We start from the raw sequence: 18,691 nt of genomic DNA on the forward strand, positions 1-18,691 counted from the left end.
TGTCCTGGTGAGTAGAATCTGATTTGAAAAATTAGAGGTTTAAAAAAGAGCCATTTTACTACCTATCAAGACTGAATATTCTTAAGATTCCTTGCCATTGTAATAGCCGAGTTCTAGTTTCTATTCATGTTTGGCAGTAAAGGGTTCTCCAGCTTTTACAAATAAACATGAATAGCCTTATCAAAACTAAGACTTTGTCAAAGTTAACATTTTATTACTCTTAAGAAGTAGGTATCATAAAGCAAGGTAAGTAAAATTCAGTTCCCTCAAAACATCTACAAGTACAAACCCACATCTTGTTCTCCGCTGTGCTTCATACTCTGAAACAGGCTGACACTTTTTTGGGACCACACTGTTCTCCTCTTCCTCAAAAAACAAATCCCATCCCATTACTATGCACGTAGTTGTATTTGTCTGATGTTCATGTATCTGGTATAATTTCAGGTTCTTGTAGAACTTTCACAAAATTCTGTTTTGCTGAGAGGTAGGTAATTGATAATTTATCATACAGTTTAGGAACCTAGCAAAGCTTAGTTCCAATAGCCACAAATATCCAGTTTTGTTTTTATAATGGCAAGCATAAGCACATATAACATTCAAAATTATAACATTCTAGAATATCTTAAGCAAAGGTACCTATATTACCCAAGTATCTGAATACTGTCCAATAATGGTCTAAAATCAACCTAAGACTTAGCTAACTAAGGATCTAGGAATTTAAGTTGGAACTCTACAGAACATAGGCATTAACATTTTTTTACTCTGTCCCCATGTTTTATGTAATGTCACACTCTACGTCCTTTTGTTTTGTGAATCCCTTGACTGATTTTATAGACATAATTGGTTTTACTACTTCTGTGCTTTAACCTCTCTACTAGTTTTAGAAGTGATCTATTATGTTTGTAAGTATCTGGAAAATTATTTTCTTTCCTAATGTCCTTACTCCTGATTGTGGCCTTTCCTTTCCAGTGAAAAAAATTTTTTTAACCTTTTTGTAAGGTTGGTTTAGTGGTGAATTCCTTTATCTTCCATCTGGAAAAGTCTGTCGTATTCTGAATGACAGCCTTTCTAGATAACTCCTGGCTGCAGATTTTTCCCTTTCAGGATTTTGAATCTAGCATGCTACTCTCTAGCTACAAAATTCCTACTGAAAAATCAGCACAGCCTCATGGAACTTATCTTGCATATAACTGTTGCTGCTTTCAACCTTCTTTTTATCATTTTTGCCATTTTGATTACTATGTGTCTTTGTGCAGACCTCCCTGGGTTGATTTTTGTTGAGGGCTTTCAGTGCCTCTTGGATCTAGATGCCAGTTTCTTTTCTCAGATTAGAGAAGTTTTCTGCTCTTCTTCAAATTTTCTGGCCCCTTTTTTTCTTTTGGGAAACCTATAATGTGAACTGGCATTGCTGAGTTCCTCAACCTCTTCTCATTTTTTTATATTCTTTGCTCAGCTTGGTTGCTTTCCTTTACTCTGTCTTCCAAGATGCTGGTCTGTTCTTCCTCTATCTGTCCTGTTTCTGCTATTGATTCCCTCTAGTGTATTTTAAATTTGTTACTGAGTTTTTCACATATCATTTGTTCTTTCTTATATTTTCTATCTTTGTTGAAGGTCTTGCAAGATTCTCCAATCTTAGGTCCAGTGTGTATCTTCATGACCATTCATTTGAATTCTGTATCCAGCATATTGCTTACTTTACTCATCTAACTCTTTTTTGTTCTGATTTTTGTCCTGGTCTTTCATTTGGGACAAAATCCTATTTTCTTATTTTGGAAAGTCACTGAAGTTTCCTGATCTTGGAAGTAGTGGCCTTGTGAAGAAGAGGTCTGCAGGGCAGTGTCCCCTGGTCCCCAGAACTTCATTTCAGGGGTGGGTGCTATGCTATGTGAGCCTTACTTTTGTGACTGAGCCACATTTGCCTTCAGTCTGATCATTGGCAATGGCTCTCTTTGCCTGTTGTGGGCAGGGTTTGGTTCCTTTACTATTACAGGACCACTCTGGGGCTGCCTTATATTTCATAATCCTCATAATGTAGCAATAGTATTAACGTGATCAATAGGCTAATGTAAGAAGTTTTAGGAAATTCATGGAAAAATATTTAAAAATATATTTTGTATAAAGGGTTATTTTTCTTATTTTGAATATATTTTATTGTCAAATTGGCTAACATGCAGTGTATACAGTGTGGTCTTGGTTTTTGGGGTAGATTCCTATGGTTCATTGCTTACATACAACACCCAGTGCTCATCCCAACAAGTGCCCTTCTCCATGCCCATCACCCATTTCCCCCTTCCCCGGCATCAACCTTCAGATTGTTTTTTTATGGTTTGTGCCTCTCCCTCTGTTTCTATTTTCCCCTCTTCCTTCCCCCATGGTCTTCTGTTAAGTTTCTCAAGTTCCACTTAGGAATGAAAACATAGATCTGTCTTTCTCTGACTTCTTGCACTCAGCATAATACCTTCCATTTCCATGTTGCTGCAAATGGCATGATTTCATGCTGTCTTGTTGTCAAATAGTATTCCATTGTATATATAAACCACATCTTTATCCATTCATCAGTTGATGGACCTTTAGTTTCTTTCTGTAATCTGGCTATTGTTGAAAGTGCTGCTGTAAACATTGGGGTCCATGTGCCCCTATGAATGAGCACTCCTGTATCCTTTGGATAAGTTCCTAGTAGTGCTATTGCTGGGTCATAGGGTAGTTCTATTCTTAATTTTTTGAGGAACCCCCACAGTTTTCCGGAGCAACTGTACCAGTTACATTCCTACCAACAGTGCAAGAGGATTCCCATTTCTCCACATCCTTGCCACCATCTGTTGTTTCCTGTTAATTTTAGCCACTCTGACCAGTGTGAGGTGGTGTCTCGGTGTGGTTTTGATTTTTTATTTCCCTGATGACTGATATTGAGCATCTTTCATGTGTCTGTTGGCCATCTAGAGGTCATCCTTGGAAAAGTGTCTATTCATCTACCCATTTCTTCACTGGATTATTTGTTTTTTAGGTGTGGAGTTTGAGTTCTTCATAAGTTTAGGGTACTAACATGTTATCCAGTGTGTCATTGGCAAATATCTTTTCCCATTCCATCAGTTTCCTTTTATTTTTGTTGATTGTTCCTTTGCAGTGCAGAAGATTTTATCTTGATGAGGTCCCTCCCAGTAGTTCATTTTTGCTTTTAATTCCTTTGCATTTGGAGACATGTCAAGGAAGAAATTGCTGCGGCTTAGGTCAAAGAGGTTGTTGCCTGTTTTCTCTGCTAGGGGTTTGATAGTTTCCTGTCTCACATTTAGGCCTTTCTTTCATTTTGAGTTTATTTTTGTGTATGGTGTAAGAAAGTGTTCTAGTTTTGTTCTGCATGTTGCTGTCCAGTTCTCCCAGCACCATTTGCCTTTTTTTCCATTGGATATTCTTTTCTCCTTTGCCAAAGATTAGTTGACCATACATTTGGGTCCAATTCTGGATTCTCTATTCTATTCCATTGGTCTACGTGTCTGTTTTTGTGCCAATACCATACTGTCTTGATGATGACAGCTTTGTAGTAGAGGCGAAAGTCTGGGATTGTGATGGCTCCCACTTTGGTTTCCTTCAACATTACTTTAGCTATTTGGGTTTTTTTGTGGTTCCATACAAACTTTAGGATTTTTGTTCTAGCTTTGAGAAGAATGCTGGTGCAATTTTGGGATTGCATTGAATGTGTAGATCACTTTGGGTAGTATTAACATTTTAACAATATTCTTCCAATCCAGGAGCATGGAATGTTTTTCCATTTGAGTCTTCAATTCCCATCATAAGTTTTCTAGTTTTCAACATAACAGATATTTTATATCTTTGGTTAGGTTTATTTCTCAGTATTTTATGATTCTTGGTCCAATTGCAAATGGGATCAATTTCTTGACTTTCTGTTGCTTCATTATTGGTGTCTAGAAATGCAACCAATTTCTGTACATTGATCTTGTATCCTGCAACTTGCTGAATTCATGTACCAGTTCTAGCAGCCATTTGATGGAGTCTTTTGGGTTTACCATGTGGAGTATCATGTTTTCTGTGAAAAGTGAAAGTCTGACCTCTTTGCCAATTTGGATGGCTTTTATTTCCTTTTGTTGTCTGATTGCTGATGCTAGGACTTCCAGCACTGTTATACAACAGTGGTAAGAGTGGACATCCTTGTGGTGGTCCTGATAGCAGAGAGAAAGCTCTGTTTATCCCCACTGAGGATATTAGCTGTGGGATTTTCATATATGGCTTTTATGATGTTTAGGTGTATCCCCTCTATCCCAACTTTGAGGGTTTTTATTAAGAAAGGGTGCTGTATAGATGCTTTTCCTGCATCTATTGACAGGATCATATAGTTCTTCTCCCTTCTGTTATTAATGTGATATATCACATTGATTTGTGAATATTAAACTAGCCTTGCAGCCCAGGAATGAATCCCACCTGATCATGGTGAATAATTCTTTTTATATGATGAATTTGATTTGCTAGTATTTTGAGAATTTTTGAATCCAGATTCATCAGGGATATTGGCCTGTAATTCTCCTTTTTTTGTGGGGTCTCTGGTTTGGGAATCAAGGTATTGCTGACTTTGTAGAATAAATCTGGAAGCTTTCCTTCCTTTTATATTTTTTGAAATCACTTGAGAAGGATAGGTATCAACTCTGCTTTAAATATCTGGTAGATTTCCCCTGGGAAGCCATCTGGCCCAGGACTCTTATTTGTTGGGAGATTTTTTGATAACTGGTTCAATACCTTCACTGGTTATGGGTGTGTTCACATCTTGTTTCTTCCTGTTTGAGTTTTGGTAGTGTGTGGGGGTCTAGGAATTTGTCCATTTCTCCCAGGTTTCACCATTGGTTGGCATATAATTTTTCATAGTATTCTCTGATAATTGCTTGTATTTTTGAGGGATTGGTTGTGATAAATATATTTTCATTCGTGACTTTTAGTCCCCTCTTCTTGAAGTCTGGTTAAGGGTTTATTTTTATTTTTTCAAAAAACTAGCTCTTAGTTTCATCTGTTCTGTTTTTTGGATTCTATATTTCTGCCTTGATCTTTCTCTTCTTCTGCTGGCCTTGGTTTCTTTGCTGTTCTGCTTCTAGTTCCTTCAGGTGTGTTAGATTTTGTATTTGGAGTTTGTTTTTTGAGATAGCCCTGGATCGCAATGTATTTTCCTCTTAGGACTACCTTGCTGCATCCCAAAGGATTTGGACTGTTTTCATTTTCATTTATATATATATAATTATATAATTATGTATATATGTGTGTATGTATGTATATATGTGTATATGTATGTATGTATATGTTTTTTAATTTTTTCATTAATTGGTTGATCCATTCATTCTTGAGTAGGATGTTCTTTAACCTCCATGCATTTGGAAGTTTTCCAAACTTTTTCCTGTGGTTGACTTCAAGTTTCATAGCATTGTGATCTGAAAGTGTGCACGGTATGATCTCCATTCTTTTATATTTATTGAGGGCTGTTTTGTGACCCAGTATGGACCTTTCTTGGAGAATGTTTCACGTGCACTTGAAGAATGTGTATTCTGGATGTAAAGCTCTAAATATATTGGTCATGTCCATCTGGTCCAGTGTATCACTTAAAGCCATTGTTTCTTTATTGACTTTCTAGATGATTGGTCCATTGCTGTAAGTGGAGTATTAAAGTCGCCTCTAATTACCACATTCTTACCAATAAGATAGCTTGTTTGTGATTGTTTTATATATTTAGATGGTCCTGAATTTGGTGCATAAACATTTATAATTGTTAGCTCCTTTTGATGGATAATCCCCATAATTATGATCTAATGCCCTTCCTCATCTATTACAGCTTTTCATATCAAATCTAGTTTGGTAGAATTATGGATACTCCAGCTTTCTTTTGCGTTCCAGTAGCATGATAGATGGTTCTCCATCCCCTCACTTTCAATCTGAAGGTGTCCTCAGGTCTAAAACCGTGTCTTGTAGAGAGCAAATACATATGTCTTCTTCTTTTTTTTTTTTTTAAATCCATTCTGACTTGATGGGAGCAATTAGTCCATTTACCTTCAGTGTTACTATTGAAAGATATGGATTTAGTCATTGTGTTATCTATCCATAGGTTTCCTCATGTAGTGAGGTCTCTAGTCCTTTTGTGGTCTTTGTAACATTCCACCCAGAGTCCCCCTTAGGATCTCTTACAGGGCTAGCTTAGTGGTGTTGAATTTCTTCAGTTTTTTGCTTGGGAAAACCTTGATCTCTCCTTGTACTCTGAATAACAGGATTGCTCCATAAAGGATTCTTGGCTGCATATTTTTCTGGTTCATCACATTGAAAATTTCCTGCCACTTCCTTCTGGCCTGCCAAGTTTCAGAGAGGTCTGCTACCACCCTTAGGTGTCTACCCTTATAGGTTTAAGGCCTGTTTTTTCCCTAGCTGCTTTCAGAATTCTTTCTTTGTATTTTGCCAGTTTCACTATGATCTATCATGCAGAAGATCAATTCAAGTTACATCTGAAAAGAGTTTCCTGTGCCTCCTGGATTTCTTAATTTTTTTTCTAATGTTTTATTTATTTTTGAGAGAGGCAGCATTTGCAGGGGAGGTCAGAGAGAGAGGGAGACACAGAATCCGGAGCAGGCTCCAGGCTCTGAGCTGTCAGCACAGAGACCCATGTGGGGCTTGAACCTACAAACTGCGAGATCATGACTTGAGCTGAAGCTGGACACTCAACTGACTGAACCACCCAGGCGCCCCACCTCCTGGGTTTCAATATCTGTTTCCTTTCCCAGATTGGGGAAGTTCTCAGGTATGATTTGTTCAAATATACCTTCTACGTCTTTCTCATCTGGAACTCCTCAATACAGATGTTATCCCATTTCATTGAATCACTTAGTTCTCTAATTCTCCCCTTGTGGTCCAGAATTTCTTAAATATTTTTCTCAGGTTGATCTTTTTCTATATTTTCATCTTCTATTTCACTTATTCTCCTGTCTGCCTCTTCAGTCCTTGCTCTCACCACCTATAGTTCATTTTGCATCTCATTTACAGCATTTTTAAAATTCATCATGACCATTTTTTTAGTTCCTTGATCTCTGCAGCAATAAACTCTCTGCTGTCTATTTTGCTTTTTTCAAGCCCAGAAATTAATGTTATGAATTATTATTATAATTTCTTCAGTTATATTGTTTATATCTGTTTTGATCAACTCTTTAGCTGTCGTTTCTTCCTGAAATTTCTGGAGGAAATTGTTTTATAATTTTGGCTAGTTTTCTGTTCCATATGTATTTTAAAAGCTTCTTATGTGCTTGCCCTTCACCTGTAAGCACTACTATATTAAAGAGGGGTCATAAAGTGTCCAGGGCCTGGCCCTGCAGGAGATGGTTTTTTTTTTTGTTTGTTTGTTTGTTTTGGGTGTCTTACTTGCTATGTGTTTTTGTGACTCTGGTTGCTTTATCTCCATACTCATAGTGGTGTTTTCGACCCTCCACCACGTGTGCTTTGACTTATTCGCTAAAGTAGCCCTAAGACCTGCCAGGTTGTCCCATGGGTCCCTGGAGATGTCTTTGTCACTCTGCATTTCATATTCTTGGAATTCAAAGTCATTTGGCCTTAACACTGCTGTGTTTGAGGAATGAAGGAACTTCGGGTCCCCTGCTTCTCCCATGTATGATTTCCTCAAAAATGTATTTAATACTGAACTGTGATAGAATCACAGAAAAGACTATTTTTTATAGTTTATTTTCAAATTGGATTCCATATAACACCCAGTGCTTCTCCCCACAAGTGCCCTCCTCCATGAACATCACCCCCTTCTTCCCTCCCCCTCCCCCTTCAGCCCTCAGTTCCTTTTTAGTATTCAATAGTCTCTCATGACTTGTGTCCCTCACTCTCCCCAGCTCTTTCCCCCTTCCTCTCCCTATGGTCCTCTGTTAATTTTCTATCAAACTATCAAATCAGTCTCACCTATCCAATGGTTCATCTTGATTATGTGAACTTGTTCTCTTATAGAACCATGCTTCTGGGAAAGCGGTTTACTTGTTTGTCTTTAAAAGGCGATTGCATTTCAAATTTAGTTTATTTTCTAGAGAAATTTTGGGAATGTTCCACTTACATAAGTTATGAATCTCTATAAATGAACACAAAATATTCTTTCTGAGATTTTGTCATCTAACCTATTAATACCTTCAGAGGCAGGGCTAGACTTCAGATTTACACAGTGAGAGGTTAAAACTTTCTCAGTTATAGACCCACAGAAACCTACTTCACGTATACTATCTGAGCCACAAAGCAAAGTAAACTGTTCTGTTCCTCTTTAATGTGTGCAAAATATTAATTGACATGAGTGTATCAAGGGACAGACCAAAGTTCTCTCCTGACAGAGCAGATGTCTATCAACTTGATAGAGATAAGCACACCGTCAGACCATGAAACCAGATCCCATGAAACCAGTGGGAAATAATGTACTGGCTGTGCAGAAACTAGTCAGAACCAAGTGTAGCCGAGAAAGCAGAAGCAAAACAAAAACACAGGCAGGAAACTAAAAAGAGAAACAGAGTCAGCAAGAGTCTCCTGCTGCTTGAAATTCACACTGGGTACCAAGAAAAGATGTGCCCGGGCTGAGGCAGCACAAGAAATTGTATTTCTTGACCAACAAGGTTTAATTGGCTTTGGCAGGTAAGTGCATTTGTTCATCTCGGTAGAACTTCTAAAACTGCCAAAGCACAACTCTCAGAATAAAAACCTGACTCTCCTACAAATGATTACACGTCAATGCTTTGATTTAGCCCATTGCTTAATGAAGGAACTAGTCAGATGGTGAGATGGGCTCAAAAGAGAATTTGAGAAGTAGAGATTCATATGTAATTAGTCAGATAAAATAATATTGGAGTAGATTTGCTCATAGATGCAAACCTGGTTAAGGTCTTACAGGGCAAAGTGACTCTAACATTTGTGATTCTTTCCTGTGGATAGAAATCTAGAACTTTACATGTAATGCACAATGTCTAGGTGCTAATTAAACAGGAGTAGTCAATGGTTTCCCTCATATAATTGCATATTCCTTAAGTGAGCCTGTTAATAGGTGTAAAATGAGCATCTTCTAAAATTTGGCAACTTGAACAAAAATCTTTGTGGATTTGAATTAGGTGGTTTTGGTTATTAGATTGTTTATCTAATACTTGTTTGTGAATTCGTGTGTGAGGATTTCCTTTTTCCCCCCACCACTATACCTTGGACATCAAAAGAGTTCAAATTGCCAGAAAGCTCTAGTTGATATGTTCAGTACTTAAAATAACCATGATTTTAATAGTTTCTCAAAGGGGATGTTCCATGAAACAACTATACAGGAATCACCTTGGATGCTTGTTTAAAAACAAACAATTCTGGTGGCAGCTGGCTGCCTCAGTTGGTAGAGCATGCAACTCTTAATCTCAGGGTTGTGAGTTTGAGCCCTAGTTTGGGTGTGGCACCTACTTCTACAAAAAGATTCCTGGCAAGATCTCAGGCCTATAGAATTGGTCTCTAAGGACTGTGGCCTGGGAATATGCATTCTAAAGATTATTCTAAGTGATTCTTCTTCTCACTAAAGATTATACTGCTTCAGGAGAAGGAAAAGATGCCTGCCTAAAATAAGTTAATTCCAACAAAGTCTCAAGAAAATAGACCTAAATCATCTTAATGCCTCCAGAGACCAAGCCACTGTTTGAGCAAAGTGGGTTATTGTTGACAGACTATTCCAGGGTTAAAATCGTGTATGTACTTAAGGGACCTTGTATCTCACCAAGGTATTGGTGTTACTGAACGCTATTTACGTAATCTTAAGTGTGATATCGGAAGCTCTTGTTGGTTTACAATCTTTAATTTAACCTTCATGTAAAGTTGATAGTGATCTTTGCTATGGAACAAAACCTCAGCCTCAAAGGAGAGAGGGTCGATTTGTCACCAGATGTGTGTGTGCTGTGGGAGAGGTGGAGAGGAATCTTATCTAAGAAAGATACTAGGTTTCTTCTTCCGTTTTACCTTCTTTGCTACTTGCTTACATAAAACCTAACCATCAGATTTTGTGTTTGAATATAAAATATCCAGAGGTGGTGCTAGAGTTAAATTGGATATCTTCAGAAAAATAAGTCAATGGTAGCTAGGCACCTGTTAAGTTAAACGTGTAATCTTTTGTGGCATGGTCTGTATCAAAAATAAGCACTTGCTAAACTAATACTTCAGTGTTTAAAAATGGGGCTCTTAGAGTTCTCCTCAGCTGTGGGCTTATTGGTGCTGGTGTGTGTACATTGAGGGGAATGCAGTATGGGAGTGGGTGAAGAAGGGAAGGTTAGACATATTAAAGGTTAAACAAATAGAACTATGAAGTTAAAAGTAAATACTGGCAAATCCTATTCCTTATCCCAAGTCACTTTAAAAACAATTTCTTCCTGGCCCAAACCTTGAGGCAATAATATCAAGATGATTGCAAATAGTATTTGGAGATCTATTTTACTCTGAAAAATTCATTTTCTTTGAAACAGACCTCAAATTCCTGCCTTTGACTTTAAAATCTCTTTATCAACAGGCAGAGAAAAAACAGGCTGGGGAATGTATCTTCAGCAGGGATTGAGGTTTAGGGCAAGGAAAAAAAAATACAGGAGATCTAAAATCTTTCCATTGAACTGTCAGAGTAGTCCTGAATTAATAGGAGCTGAATTTTATTGGCTTGGACCTGATTTTCCTGCTGGAGATAATCAGTAGAATACTGGGAGCAGGAGTTCTGGAGGCTTAGCAGTTTCTCTTAGCCACTTATTAGCTATGCATCTGCTTATTGTCATCTGGGATCCCCAAAGCCACACACTTCACAGCAGAGTTCGCTTTCACTGTTCTAGCAGCTTCTTTAGAACACAAGGCCCCAAAGATATGTAGATCGTTAAAATAAGATTCTAAGAACAGAAGAGGTGGTGGTGTGAGAGCTGCTGTAGACTTGGGTAAGATAAATCTTTTTTAGAAGCCCATGCTTGAGGCGGCCTTGGCTGGGACTTTCCCACGGCGGTGCCCCTATCAGAGGGTGAGCGTGTAGGCCAAAGGGATGTGTACACTAGAACCCTCCTCTCCTAGATAGAAAGACCCAAGGTTTTCTATCCATCTATGGGTAAGAGCTGCCTCCACTGCCTTAAATTATGAATGACCAATGCTTTTGTGAAATGCAAAATCCTATACTTGAATGTTAGAGAAATGTCCAATTACTGTGAAAGACTCTAGGTGCTTGCTTTCACTGTCTATAGTGACTTGGTACAGACTAATAGTTCAAGGACAAACAGGGTTTCAAAGGTTGTACTTCAGATAATATGTTCTAGATCATACATGGGTCCCCAGAATTCCCTACCCAAAGGAACTTCTGCGTAGAACTTTTTCCTAAACCCGTGCTCTAGACGCAGACGACACTACTCTAGCCAAGGGACAGCTAACATGTCAGATGGGGTGACCACGTATGTGCACGCCAGGCCTTTCAGTGTGAGGTAGAGCCAGAGCTTGAAAGCATGTGTGCGGAGAGGATGTAGAGAGGTATGGGGCTGTGTTAGGAGCTGAGGTCTTCTAAATGTGAACTTGGTCTTCCAGGAATTCTAAAGCATGTTTACCAAAGCAGAGGTGTAGAACATATTTTATTTAATAGCTTGTTAGATTGATCCCTCCTAATATTTAGACATAGGGCCAATGGATTTTCATTTGTACTCTTGTCCAAGACCCTACTGATGTGAAAGGGCAGGTCTGGGTATGGTCCAGGATTTTACTTGGCAGATAACAAAGTCCCCTTAAAAAAAAAAAAAAGTGTCTGAGTTTATTAAAAGTTTGAGAGAGTGTAAGTAGGGAAGGGTAGGGAGAGGCCGGAGAGGAGAGTGAGAATCCCAAGCAGGCTCTGCACTGCCAGTGTGCAGCCTGCCGTGGGGCTTGAACTCACCAGCTGTGAGATCACGAACTGAGCTAAAGTCGGACACTTAGCCAACTGAGCCATCCAGGGCACTCCTAAACTCAATACTACTAATACATGCCATTATTTAGAAGTCCTCAGGGAATTGTTTTTCTCTAGAAGTCCTACGTTTTAAAGACCATGGGCTTTAGGATTGACAATGTAGACCAGAATCTGCACTCTTATATTGCATATGTTGTAACATAAATTTATGCAAGTTATTTAATCTCCATGATTTGTAGCTTATTCCTCCGTAAAAGTGGCATGATAACTTCATATATATCCTAGGGTTAAGTTTAAATGAGTAATGTGTTTAAAGTGCCTCATATGTGGCAATGGTAGCTGCCGTTTTTGTGACAAATTTTTCACTGTGGAGGCCATCTGGCAGCTCTGGTTATAATCTTGTTTCCAGGTATAATTTTAGAGTTAGGATAGGCTGGTGACCTATGTGCCAACAAGTGGCACTTTAGACCAATAACCCTTCTCACTCAGTGAAAAAATCTAGTCCTGTCTTGAATATGGTAAAACTAAACACAAGAGGAGTGGTGTCTGTCAACCTAAGCATTTACCTATCTGGAAAATTGTTTTGGAGTTTGAGGGCTTTATTTCAATAATATGCTGCGGATAAAAATCCTTTGCCTATTCTGGTCTTGGTCTTCTCTGCTTAGCTTTTAAATTGGGATTAAATTTTAACAAACCCTCAATTATGTGCTTATGTTATCACAGAATGTTATATCAGGCATTATAAATAATTCCTAGGCAATATTTAGAATGGCTGCAAGCCATTTTTAGAATTGGCTGAGAATTATTTACAATACCCTGCTCTCACACTTAGCTTGTTGTATGTTCACTCTGTGTTTTCCTTAAAATCCTCTAAAGCAGAGAGGGTACCACTCCTACACAGGGGTTTATTCCTGTGCCAAGTCCAGGATTGTGGTAAACATGTTTTTCCTTCTCCAAAGCCTGAATGAGCTTGCCATTCCTTGAACACACTGCTGTCTAATTTGCATCCAGGTATGACTCATGTCATTTTTCTATCTGGATCCCCTTTCTTTCCTCTTGTTCCCTTCCTGTCCACTCTCCCCAACTCGTTGCTAATCCTTTAGTCCAGAGGGCTTTCTCTGACCTTGAAGTTCAGTTTAGGTAATGCCTCCTTGTGCTTCTCTCTGTTCTATTTATTGGTGTCCTTACCATTGGACTAAGAGCTTATCAAAGATGGACATGGTCTTTGTGTACACAAATATTTAACAAGTGATGGTAAATGTTAACTAGTCTGGCGAGCTCTTCAAATAGGGCCTTGGAGGCCCCTTGCTGTGTCAGGGTAAAGGAGAAATTGGGAGAGACTTCTGAAGGGACCAAAATGCTGTGTTGTGTAAAACACATTGTTTTCGCTTAGCCGATTCTCTGGAGTTTGGATCTTTCATTATCTTTGAACTATCCTGCAACTTTATAGAGGGACCTTGCAGAAAACTAATAGTAATGCAAATCATTAGCTGTAGACATGCAAAAAATACTGTCTGGATGTTCAATTGACACTGTAGAAGCCAATGTATCTATTAAGCAGATAAATTTTAATGTATCTCATGGGCTTCTATATTTGATCTTTGAATTCTCCTCTGAACTGTTTGTAACATCTTTTCTGATTCCCTCATTAATTAATGAATTAAATATAATCCTTGACAGATGTGTTTTATGTCTGACTGAGAGTCACTTTACTTTTTTTATTTAGAAATTATCCTTAAACAGTTGTGGAGATCTTCCACTGACATTGAAGAAAAAACACCTAATGAAAAACAAAGCTCCCCCTTTCACTAAAGAATGAGGTTCTTTTTGTTTGTGGTATCCTTATGTTTACTTGTAAATGCTTTATTGTTTGACTGAATAGGTATCAAGTATTTTCTTTCAAGTACCTGTGTATGGTTGTCCATTAATCAGATGTCCAAATTTTCTGACTATTTATTTTTGCCTCCAAAAAGTCAAATTCTTAATATAGAAAAAAGACCTTTCAGGATATCTTTTATACCTGAAGCTATATTTGAGATTTCCCAGAAGATCTCTGGAAAATTGCAAGGATTTATTTCTATAAAGTAATGCTAGAAATAATTAGGTTTGTATAATGAGTTACCAAATCGGAAGACATGCCAGATTTCCCTAGGTTACATTCGAATACATAACGTGCATTAATATAAATATTTCAGGAATTAGACATTTTCATGGGAAATTCCTAGAGATTGTTTAGTGCCTTCGTGGTCCATAATAGGTTCCTATTGATTAGGATTCTGGTGGTGGTTTACCTGATATTGGGTAAAAACAGTATAGTGTTAGTAGTCAACATCAGTTATTTAAATGCTTACTTGAAACAACCTTGCTTCCCTTTCACTCCTGGCTTGACTATATGTTGAGTTTAGGCATCCAAGGTGATGATTTGATACATATATAATGCACAATGATCACAACATTGAAGTTAACACATCCATCCCTCACCTCCCTTTTATAGTGAGAACATTTAAAATTTACAATCCTGACCACTTTGTTTATAATGTAGTATTAACTATGATCTTCCTGCTACCAGCTAGATTCCTGAAACTTCTAACTGGACATCTGTACTCTTCGACCAATCTCTCCCTATTTTCCCTACCACCGCAGCCCCTAGGCAACCACCATTCTCTGCTGAGTTCAGGAATTTTTAGATTCCACATATAAATGAGATCATATATTATGTCTTTCTCTAACTTATTTCACTTAGTTTACTGCTCTTAAGGTACTTTTGTGTTGCAAACAGAGATTTCCTTTTTTTTTTTTTTCTTAAATATTTGAGAGTAAGAGTGCCCATGGCACAGGAGCAGGGGAGAGGCAGAGCAGGAGTCCCAAGCAGGTTCTGTGCTGCCAGTTCAGAGCCCAACCCAGGGCTGGAAATCTCAAACTGAGATCACGACCTGGGCATAAATCAGGAGCTGGACGCTTAACTCACTGAGCCACCCAGAGGCCCCAGGATTTCCTTTTGGATAGCTAAATATTCCTCTGTGTTCGTTCGTTCATCGATGAATGCCTCTGTTGTTTCCATGACGTGGCTGCTGTGAATAATGCTGCAGTGGACCCAGGAGTGCAGAGATCTCCGAGATGACTTCATTCCTTTTGGATACATATCCATAAGTGGGATTGCTGAATTCTATGGTTATTCTGGTTTTAATTTTTTGAGGAATCTCCATACCGTTTTCGATAATGGCCATAGCAACTCTTCCTAAATTTCTTTGCTGTTTGATAGCATAATTACTTACATATATTCAATAAGAATGTGTCTGTTATACTGGGAGATAATTGGAAAAATTGGTGTAGAGTCAAAGTCTGGCCTGCAATGTCTTAGTTGAGAATGAGTCTCCAAGTCAGGTATGATAGTCCCTTTGAAGGAATATAAAGTGGACTTCCTTTACTTAGGACTTTCTTATGAGTAAATGCCTATGAAAGTTCAGGAAGCTTGACCTGGTAACTAGCTTCAGTGGAACCAGTCTTTCTTATAGGTTCTGCAGGTAAAATTTGGTAAAATTTTTTGGATTTGGATTCTAGCCTTGGGATAGTAAATACAGGAGGCATTGAAGACCAACTTGAACCTCCTCATGAAAACTTCCATCTTGCTTTGTGATTGTTGAATACTGCAGAGCTCTAGGTTTCCCAAGCAAACTTGACAAAGCCTCTTACTGAGCCTATGCAAATGAGGTCAAATGTAAGGAGAACAACCTTACAAGGAGCATTTTTCTTCAGGGTTCTTATAGAGCAAGGCAAGAAGGTTGTACCAAAAAATAGTGAAGACTTAATTGGGTCAAAAGATGACCAGGTGTCTTCAGTGGAAAACTATGCATTATTTAGAATGTTCACAATTATGATTTTTATGGGGTCTTCTATTGTCTTTGAGTTATTTTATGACTCTATATAGTAATAATTAAATATAATTAAGTCCATAGAAGTTAACTTGCACAGCACCATCCTAGTGCAAATAACCCTTGTCTATATGCAGCTTTGTGCCTTGGAGATTGAATGGACTCCCTCTCCATGGAAGAAGCCAGTTTTGCATTTCGTAAGCAGATGTCTCAACATTCCTGATGGGCTTGTATATTTGTCCTTACTCGTCTTTTTGATTCTCCTTTTAGGTGTTCGTGACCACTTCTTCAGACCCCTCATAAATTAGTTACATCTTTGACATTGTTAGTATTTTAACTGCATGAGAGTCATGATTGTACCTTGTTTTTGAAAAATTATTAACCATGGGCAGAGTTTTCTGCTGGATAATGAGACATTGTTGGGGGCTCAAGGAACCAGGGTCACTAGGATGCTCAATGGAGTTCTTGTGAATCAGCTGGTGAAATCCCCTCAGCCTCTTAAGAAATATTATATCTGTATCTGGGTGTGATGCCTGAACAGGAACTCTGGTTCCATCTCTGCGTTTACAATAATACCTGCCTGGAGAAGGCACTCAAATTGACCTCTCCACTTCCCCTGCCCCCCCCCCCCATTCAATCATAGGAAAAAAAAACCCATATAGATGGTCAGATGGCTTGATGTTTAGGTTCAACTTTGCTAATTCCAAAGTTCTACATAACTCATAAAAACCTGATCATGAAGCATTTTTTTTTCCCTGAGGCAGTTGCTAACTTAGGTAAAGAAGTTCTAGGGAACTTCTTCCAGCTTTTTAAAGTTTACTTATTTTTGAGAGCTAGTGAGCAGGGGAGGGCAAAGGAGACTCTCAAGCAGGTTCTGTGCTGACAGTGCAGAGCCCAACACAGGACTTGATCTCCTGAACCATGAGATCTGACCTGAGCCGAAACCAAGAATCAGATGCTTAACCTGAGCCACCCATGTGCCCCCAGCTACTTCTGACTAAAATGACAAATCATTCAAGCATGTACTGTGTGCCTAGAATTATTGTAACTGTGTTACTCAGGTTCCCCAACTTAAATAGATCTAAAAGCAACTCTTGCGTGTTGGGTCCATTTTTAGGGGAGGAAAGGAAGGCCCAGAGCGGTTAAATCACTCAGGTTACACAGCCAGTTGCAGTTTAGGATTGATAACACGTTTTAATAATAGATTCAATATATTCATTTAGTCTCCTAGTCAAAATCTTATTTTCATGCAATTCCTTCAACCCCCACTTGGCAGATGAGAAAACTGAGGTTAAATTATCATTAAGCTTGAAATTTATTACAACAGTTTGTATATATGGTTTTCTTTTCTTGTCTACTTGTACAGATAGACACATGCTTTGCCTAGTTTAAATCTGTACAACTGCTTGAACCTGCTTTTCCTATGCGGTGCCCATGTGGCTTCAGATGCTTTGCATGTCTGCTTAATGTTTGGAGTGTTTGTCTCCACCAACGGAGTTCACATACTTTCCTCTAGGAGATGAGGTTGTGTGCTCTTAAGGGTACTTGGGAAACTGCTGTTTTAGGAGCTTGTTGTCCCTACTTATGGATGATCTGAAGAATCCTGCTGACCAATGAAAACGAGACAAAGATGAGCTCGGAGACAAATGCCTTTTAGAGGAGGGGTGGGTGACTTCTTGTTTTTGCCTTGCTCTTCCATATATTAACTAGCTTAAATGTACTTGTCCCTGCCCCCAACCCTTATTACTGGTTTCCAACACCCTCCATCCATGCCCGGTCCTGGCCTTCGATGCTCTTTCTGCCCGCACTCTGCTGCTCCAGAGCTCCTGTTGGTATTGCTCTGTAATGACTTCCTCAGTGCGTTCTTGGCTGCCTCTAACTTGATTTAGCTGGTTTTTGTTCACTCTGTGGCAGATTGTTAAATAACATGTGTTTTGTATGCACCAAGTTCCTCAACCATGTGGCATCTGACATTTTCAGTACTCCTTGTCACAAACTTCAGTGTCTGTGGTTGTAGTCCTTCCTATTAGTTCAGTATTTACTTAATACTAGGTCTTGTCTCTAGCACACGGAGACCTCGCCAGTCCTTGGGGAGTCCCATCAATCAACGTGAAAACTAGATCTGTTGTCTATTTCTTACAGCCACTGTGTGTGCTAATGCTTGGAGCTTAGTTCTTTCTGGCACAGGAACAAAGAACCCCCAGCCTTGCTGTCACAGGATGGGTGGGGAGGAGGAGAGCTCCCCCCAGCTTTTGAGCTCCAGCCTCTTAGTGAACATACTCCAGGCATCCTTCTAGCATGTTAAGATCAGACTCTACTTTCCCATCCTTTTTTCTGTAATGGCCATTTCCCCATTCATTCCTCCTCAAAATCTGTAACTCCCCCCCCCCTTTTCCTCCATGCTTTTTATCTAGTTGATTGTAAGCACTCCCAATTTACTCTAGCATATCTTTCACCCTCATCCTGATCTCCCTCTCCAAATTTTCCCTTTAGCTCCTCAGTATTAACACCTGTTTGTGTAAGCATTACATATAGGCAGCACCCCAACCCTATACTTCTATGCCGTTGGCCACTCTGTGTTAGGTCTAGAAATATTTGCACAAGTTGAGGGGGGTATCCCAGATCAGGGGTCTTTCTTATTACTATCAGTGATGGCTTTGAATTTCAAATACTGGCAGCTCTGTTCTCATGATGGGGGCCGGGTCTTTGTGGAGTTTCAGAAACTTTTTTTTTTTTTTCCTCTCTAGTCTCCTGTGGCCCAGAGAATGTGGAGCTTAAGCCACATATTTCAACTTTTCCTTACCTGGGTCTAGCTCTATTTTGCTTTACAAAGGGATGTTTGCCTCCCAAGCAGGAGGAACTCCAGTAATTCTCCCAAGATTGACTGCTCTACTGA

The 18,691-nt window shown here is 38.9% G+C and overlaps 1 long non-coding RNA gene across 1 annotated transcript in view; it reads left to right on the forward strand.

The window, feature by feature from the left end:
- LOC115278203 overlaps positions 1-18,691 on the forward strand; it is a 138,136-nt gene that overhangs the window by 8,369 nt on the left and 111,076 nt on the right. The gene's annotated exons all lie outside the window — the stretch shown is intronic.

The sequence above is a fragment of the Suricata suricatta genome, chromosome 14 (assembly GCF_006229205.1).
Source record: "Suricata suricatta isolate VVHF042 chromosome 14, meerkat_22Aug2017_6uvM2_HiC, whole genome shotgun sequence".
NCBI lineage: Eukaryota > Metazoa > Chordata > Mammalia > Carnivora > Herpestidae > Suricata > Suricata suricatta.